This window comes from Trichechus manatus, unplaced genomic scaffold (genome assembly GCF_000243295.1).
Source record: "Trichechus manatus latirostris isolate Lorelei unplaced genomic scaffold, TriManLat1.0 scaffold00317, whole genome shotgun sequence".
Classification (NCBI taxonomy): Eukaryota; Metazoa; Chordata; class Mammalia; order Sirenia; family Trichechidae; genus Trichechus; species Trichechus manatus.
In genome coordinates this window covers 570,538-576,822 of record NW_004444253.1, presented here as the reverse complement: position 1 = coordinate 576,822, position 6,285 = coordinate 570,538, and the positions used below count along the sequence as shown (strand labels likewise).

General features: G+C 48.2%; 1 protein-coding gene across 1 annotated transcript in view; it reads right to left on the bottom strand.

Moving 5' to 3' along the window:
• ZMYND19 (zinc finger MYND-type containing 19) overlaps positions 1-1,277 on the bottom strand; it is a 9,021-nt gene extending 7,744 nt beyond the window's left edge. The window contains exon 1 of the mRNA XM_023725498.1: positions 1,143-1,277. The gene's annotated coding sequence lies outside the window, so the exon portion shown is untranslated. The remainder of the gene's footprint in view (positions 1-1,142) is intronic.
• Between the last annotated feature and the right edge of the window lie 5,008 nt (positions 1,278-6,285).

Genomic DNA, 6,285 nt, shown 5'->3' with positions numbered 1-6,285 from the left:
GGTCACGGTGGCGGGACACGGTGCCACCAGGGCCTGGGGCTTCTCCACGCAGCCCATCTTTAGGCCACAGCAGCCTTTTCTCAGCACCAGCCTCCCTCTGTGAGCTGGGGCAGGAAGAGTCTCGGGTCCAAGTCTTCCCGGAAACAGGAATTCCAGAGCATTCCATTCTGGCCTCTTAGGTCTCTGGGAAGAGGGGCCCACCAGGGAGGGGCTGAGTAGGCTGGTGTGCATGAGTCAGAGTGGGGGCGAGGCCCACACCCACCTCTGCCCGGGCCTTACCACAGCCTTACTGGGGGTTAGGAAGGGCTGGTGGTCCTGGCCAGGCAGAGATAGGACATCTGGGTTCAAGGCTCATCCTTACTCATCAGGACGCCCTGTCCTACCAACCTCCCAGAGTCCCTGAAGGTACATGGATTTTGAGAAAGTGCCCTGGGATGAAGTGCCTCGAGCAGGAGAGCTGCGTGGGGCTCTTGTAGGACAGCTGAGGGGCACTGGTGCCCTGGTTTAGGTTTGACTTGAAACAGGGATTCCAGTGCAAGTTGTCTGGAAGGGGGTTCCAGGAAGCAATGGAAGGGGAGTGGGAATGGGAAGCAGGGGAGGGAAGAACAGGGGCCCAAAAAAGGTTTTGTTAAACCAGTGGAGCCCTGGGAGTCAGTGTGGGACACAGAGGGGCATCCACCACCCCCACCCCCACCTCCACTCTGCTGGGTCGTTGGTTGGGGCTGGTTCTGGGGAAGGTCACTCTCTGCCATGTCTAGCCTGCCTGGCAGAGCTGGCTCCCACAGCCATAGCCGAAGGGAGAAAACTTTCAGGTGACAGAGACGAAAATGGCAGGTGTAAGGTGCTGTGGGCAGGGCGCAGCTGACGGAGGACATACACCTGGACTGTTTTAGGCAAGTCACTTGGTCTCCAGGTCTCAATTTAGCCCCCAAGTGTAAGGCACATACCAATGCGTCACCTCGATGCGTGTGAGGGTGAAATGAGAGAGCACCCATCTCTCTGTCAGGTGCCCCTAAAATGCAAGCTCTCCCCTACGCCCCCCTGCAGCCACTGTCTCCTCCGCCGTTTCTCCTAGTGTATTCATTTTCTATGGCTTTTTAACAAACTACCACAAGTGGAGAGGATTAAACTCATGATCTCACAGTTCTGTGGGGCCAACGTCCTGTGGGCTCGCTGGTTTCTCTGCTGCAGGTGCTGGTGGTCTGGGCCCCCCAGGGAGGCTCTGGGACAGGCTGCTTCCAGGATCACTCTGGTGGCCGGCAGATCGTCAGCGGGGCCCTTCTCAGCGTCTGGAGGCTGCCTGCGTTTCCTTCATCTTCAAAGACAGCAACGGCAGGGGGAGCCTTTCTCAGCTTCAGATCTCTCCTTCCTTCAGCTGCAGAAAGGTCTCTGCTTTTAAGGGCTCATGTGATTCCACTGGCCCTAATCAATAATCCAAGATAACCCGTATTTTAAGGTCACCGATCAGTAACTTTAATTACATCTGCCATGAAACACCCAAGTTCCTGCAGTGAGGGGGCCATACCTTTGGGGCCCACTGTGCCGATCACCCCACCTCTTTTCTGGGCCACCCACTCCACCTAATGGCCTTCGCCAAGGCCCAATGACCTCTGTGCCGCTAAACCCATTGGTCCTTGTGACGTCCCTTCGTCATCACTGGGCACCCATTCTGTTGTCCAGGCCCTAGAGGGTGCATGGGGCACTGACGCCAGCTCACACGCCAGTGAAGGTGGCAGAGATACACTTCTAGTGAAAGACACGGCGTGTTAGAAAGGAAAGGAAGTAGCTCAGATAAGGGGTGCGACCCCATGGGCAGAGCCTCACTGAGAAAGCTACTTCTGAGCAAACAGTGAGAGGAGGGGATGAGCCACGTGGATGATTAGGGGAGGAACATTCCTGGCACAGGAAACAGCCAGTGCGAAGTCCCTGAGCTGGGGACATGTGGGGCAGGTTTGAGGGACTGGAGTGGACAGTGGAGAGACAGCAGGGGTAAGGTTGGAGGGCAAGGGGGAAGACTGTGAAGGCTGTCTGAGGACTTTGACTTTGACCTAAGACAGAAGTGAGGTCACGTTTCCACAGAGTCACACTGGCGAACCAGAGTTCACCAGAAAGGCATCACGGAAATAACACAGGGAGGGCAAAGAGTCTGAGGTATCAGTGTGATGGGGGGAGTTTGGGGAAGTTCTCTTCTAATTGCTTCGATTTCTCAATGAGGCCGAAAACAAGGTTGTCACGAGGATGATGGAGCAAGCGTTGGCAGTCAAGGTAGAGAGGACCAGGAGTGATGTGACCGACTTCAGCAGGGCAGCTGGGCAACCTGGGGAAGTCCAGTATGACTGCCTGCAGGGAGGCCAGCAAGTGGACTGCATGTTTTCCTCCAGCCTCTCCAGGCTGCTTAGAAGGCAGGGAAAGTAGGAGTTGGATTGCGGTTGGGCCAGGCACATTCAATGAAGCGAGGAGGTGGTCATTTTCTAGGGCTTCCACAGAGGGCTGGGCAGGATGGCTTGGACTTCCTTACGGCATGAATGCTGTGTTCTAAATGGCAAGTCCCAGCATGGAAGCATTTTTTGGGCCTGTGTTTGAATCATGCTTGCTAATGCCCCGTTGGCCAAAGCAAGTCATGTGGGCAAGCCCAGAGTGCCTGTATAAGGGCTCCACACAATAGCATGAGTACTAGAGGTGTCCCTTACCCCTACCCTCTGGCCTCTAATGATTCAAGTTCCTTCCACGTGAAAATCACACTCATCCCCTCCTAAAGCCAAAACACCAAACCTGTTGTTGCCCAGTTGATTCCGACTCGTGCCAACCACACGTGTTACAGAGCAGAACTGCTCCGTAGAGTTTTTTTGGCGGTAATTTTTACACGAGCAGATTGCCAGGTCTTTCTGTCCCGGTGCCACTGGTTTGAACTGCCAACCTGCAGGTTAGTCCAAAACCAAACCAAACCTATTGCCGTTTAGGTTAGTAGTCAAACGCAAATCACTTGTGCCACCCGGGGACCTTCATCCCCTCCTAACACCTCCAAAATGATCATTTTATTAGGGCGTTAGGTTTGGAGCCCAACATCCTGCAATCTGTAACTGGTCTAGGTGTGGGTGAGGCACCTGGGTGTGGCTCCTCTTGCTCTAGAAACATGCAAGGTAAAAGATGAGTTATCTGTCCCTTGAAACATTGAAAGGTGAGACACAGGAAAACTGCAAGAGATACTCCCATTCCAAAGGGGGAAGGCCCCCAGCAGCCACTGATCCACAAAAATGTTGAAATCCCACCAGACATATGACACTAGTCCCTCAACTCTGGGGGCAGTGTAGTTCTTATCATGGCTGCTAGGCTTCCTGCAAGTGGTTCCCTGCTTCGCTGTTTTCAGCAGCTCTGGCTTCCCCCTCGGGTCTCTTGGCTCTGCACTGAGTCATCCTTCCGTTTCTATAGGAAGTGGCCCATGCTTGCAGCTGAGTAGCTTTCTCAGCCTGCTTCTTGCCTGATCGTTGTTGTTAGTTGCTGTGGGGTCAGCTCCAAATCACGGCGACCTTACATATGACGGAATGAAACACAGCCCGGTCCTGCGCCATCTTCATGATCTTGGGTGTGTTTAACTCCGTTGTTATGACTATTGTGTCAATCCATCTTGTGGAGGGTTTCCCTCATTTTTGCTGACCCTCTACCAACCATGATGTCCTTTTCTAGAGATCGGTCTTTCCTGATGATGTGTCCAAAGTAAGCGAGGCAAAGTATCACCATCCTTGCTTAAAAAGAGCATTCTTGTTGTATTTCTTCTGAGGTGGATTTGTTTGTTCTTCTGGTGGCCCAGAGTGTATTTGATATTCTTCACCATAATTCAAAAGCACCCATTCTCCTTCTCATCTTCCTGTTTCATTGTCCAGCTTTCACACACATAGGAGGTGATTGAAAAGACCATGGCCTGGGTCAGGTGCACCTTAGTCATCAAAGTGACATCGTTGCTTTTTAGAATTTTGAAGAGATTTTTACAGCCGATATGCCCAATGCAATTGGCACGGACATTGACTGTTCATCCAAATAGAATGAAATTATTGACAACAGTGATTTTTTTCCTCCATTTATCATGATGTTTATTGGTCCGGTTGTGAGGATTTTCATTTTCTTCACACTCAGGTGTAATCAATATTGAAAGATGTGGTCTTTGACCTTCCTCAGGAAGTGCTTGAAGTCGTCTTCATTTTCGGCAAGCAAGATTGTGTCATTTGCATATTGCAGGTTGTTAATAAATCTTCCTGAAATCCTAATGTCATATTCTTCATACAGTCCTGCTTCCCAGATTATTTGTTCAGAGTACAGATTGAATACGTAGGTATGTTGAAACAAAAATCATATTAAGCCGCTAATAGTAATTGAAGTTTATTAAATATGTGATTTGCAAATTGGGGTAACATTTTGACTAGAAATGAAAAATGTTCCTAAGGTGGGAGATCCTCTACAGAATACCTGTCTTTTTGGCATTGTCTTTGAAAAAGGCTGGGGAACAGTGTTTATGTAATAAGACTTTACCCTAAAACACAGTTTCCGGTCACACCCTGGAGTTCCTGTTTCTTGAAATTGACTGCACACAGATAATTCTTCAAAAGAGCCCAATGCCTAAAGCAAAAGGGTCTGCACTAAGCTGCTTCCTAAGCTATTGTTTGACTTAAAGGTGACTTTAGGAAATCACTTTCTTCAAGGCTCAAGGTTCAAAAGGACACTTAGGGGCAAATGGCCTGGGTGGGTTGCCTAAACGCCATGGACCCCAGAAATCTGGATTCCAGGAGAATTAAAATGGTTTCTCAGGTGGAAGGGTTGTGGAAAACCTAAATGTGCAGATAACAGCCAAAAAGTAGTGTAACGATATAGATTTATTGTGAGAAGATATGATTGGAATCGGGCAACAGTAACCTGAACATGTAGGGAAGACACTCTGCTCTGAAGAGGGAAGAGTGAAAAGGGGTTATAGAGGTCATTGTCATGTTAATTTCTCAGGAGATAACATCAGGATTCCAGGCGGTTGGAGAAACAGGATCACTAAGGACATGCCATACATTTTCCAGTCAGAATGTGGGGCTCCTGCTCCTGGAAACTGGCTGCTCAGAGATAATTCTCTAAAAGAGCCCAATGCCTAAGGGAAAATGATCTCCACTAAGCTGCTTACTAGGCTATTGTTTGACTTGAAGGTGACTTTAGGAAAACCATTCCTTAAAGGCTCAAATTTTTAAAAGGATACCTGTGTGGATCTGGTTTCCAGAAGAATCAAAACTGTTTTGTCATTATACAACCCTGCCACATATTTTTTCCAGTTTTAAACCACACAGTATCCCCTTGTTCTGTTCAAAGGAGGGCCTCTTGATCCATGTACAGCTTCCACATGAGCACAATTAAGTGTTCTGGAATTCCCACTGTTTGTAACATTATTAATAATTTGTTATTTCTACACAGTCAAATACGTTTGCATCGTTGATAAAACACAGGTAAACATCTTTCTGGTATTCTCTGTTTTCAGCCAAGATCCTTTTGACAACAGCCAAGATATCCATCCCTCCATGTCCTCTTCTGAATCCAGCTTGAACTTCTAGGAGTTCCTTGTTGATACCTGGCTGCAGTCATTTTCTAATTATCTTTAGCAAAATTTTGCTAGCATGTGATATTAACGATATGGTTCCCCTTTTAAAAACTTTGTGGATTTTCTGTGTATCAAATTATAAGTCAGTTCTTCAGACCAAAGCCACATACCACAAATATCAAAAAGGCCCCTCTCTACTGTGGCCTACAAATCAGAGGCTGTGGGATAATGACTCTAGGATTCTTAGAAGCTCTTTTTTTATGTCTGCAAGGGCCTAGGAGGACCCGGAAATATTTCAGGGGTTTTAGCAAGGGATCTTATTGCCATATGCTTGAACTTTACCTGAGGTCATATTTCAATGCCAGTACCCTGGATTTGATGTTTACTCTGAGGTCATTTCTTACCTTAAGAACCTTTCGCTGCCTGGAAGAGCTGAGAGTGAGAATTTCCCCCAAGTCAGCGAGACCTGTGTTGGAGCTCTTTCCTCTAACTTCTGCTTGAACACTTCACAGCTCCTTCTTTAATTCATCTCTCGTTTCGTTCTCTTATGTCATAAACGGCTGAGAGAAGCCTTTGAAACTTCTGCCAGGAAGTCTCCTTAATCAGCCCACAAGTCCATTAGGTACATTTTCTGTCTTCCATGTTACCAGTCTGTCTCAGCCATCTAGTACTACTATAACAGAATACCACAAGTGGATGGCTTTAACAAAGAGAAGTTT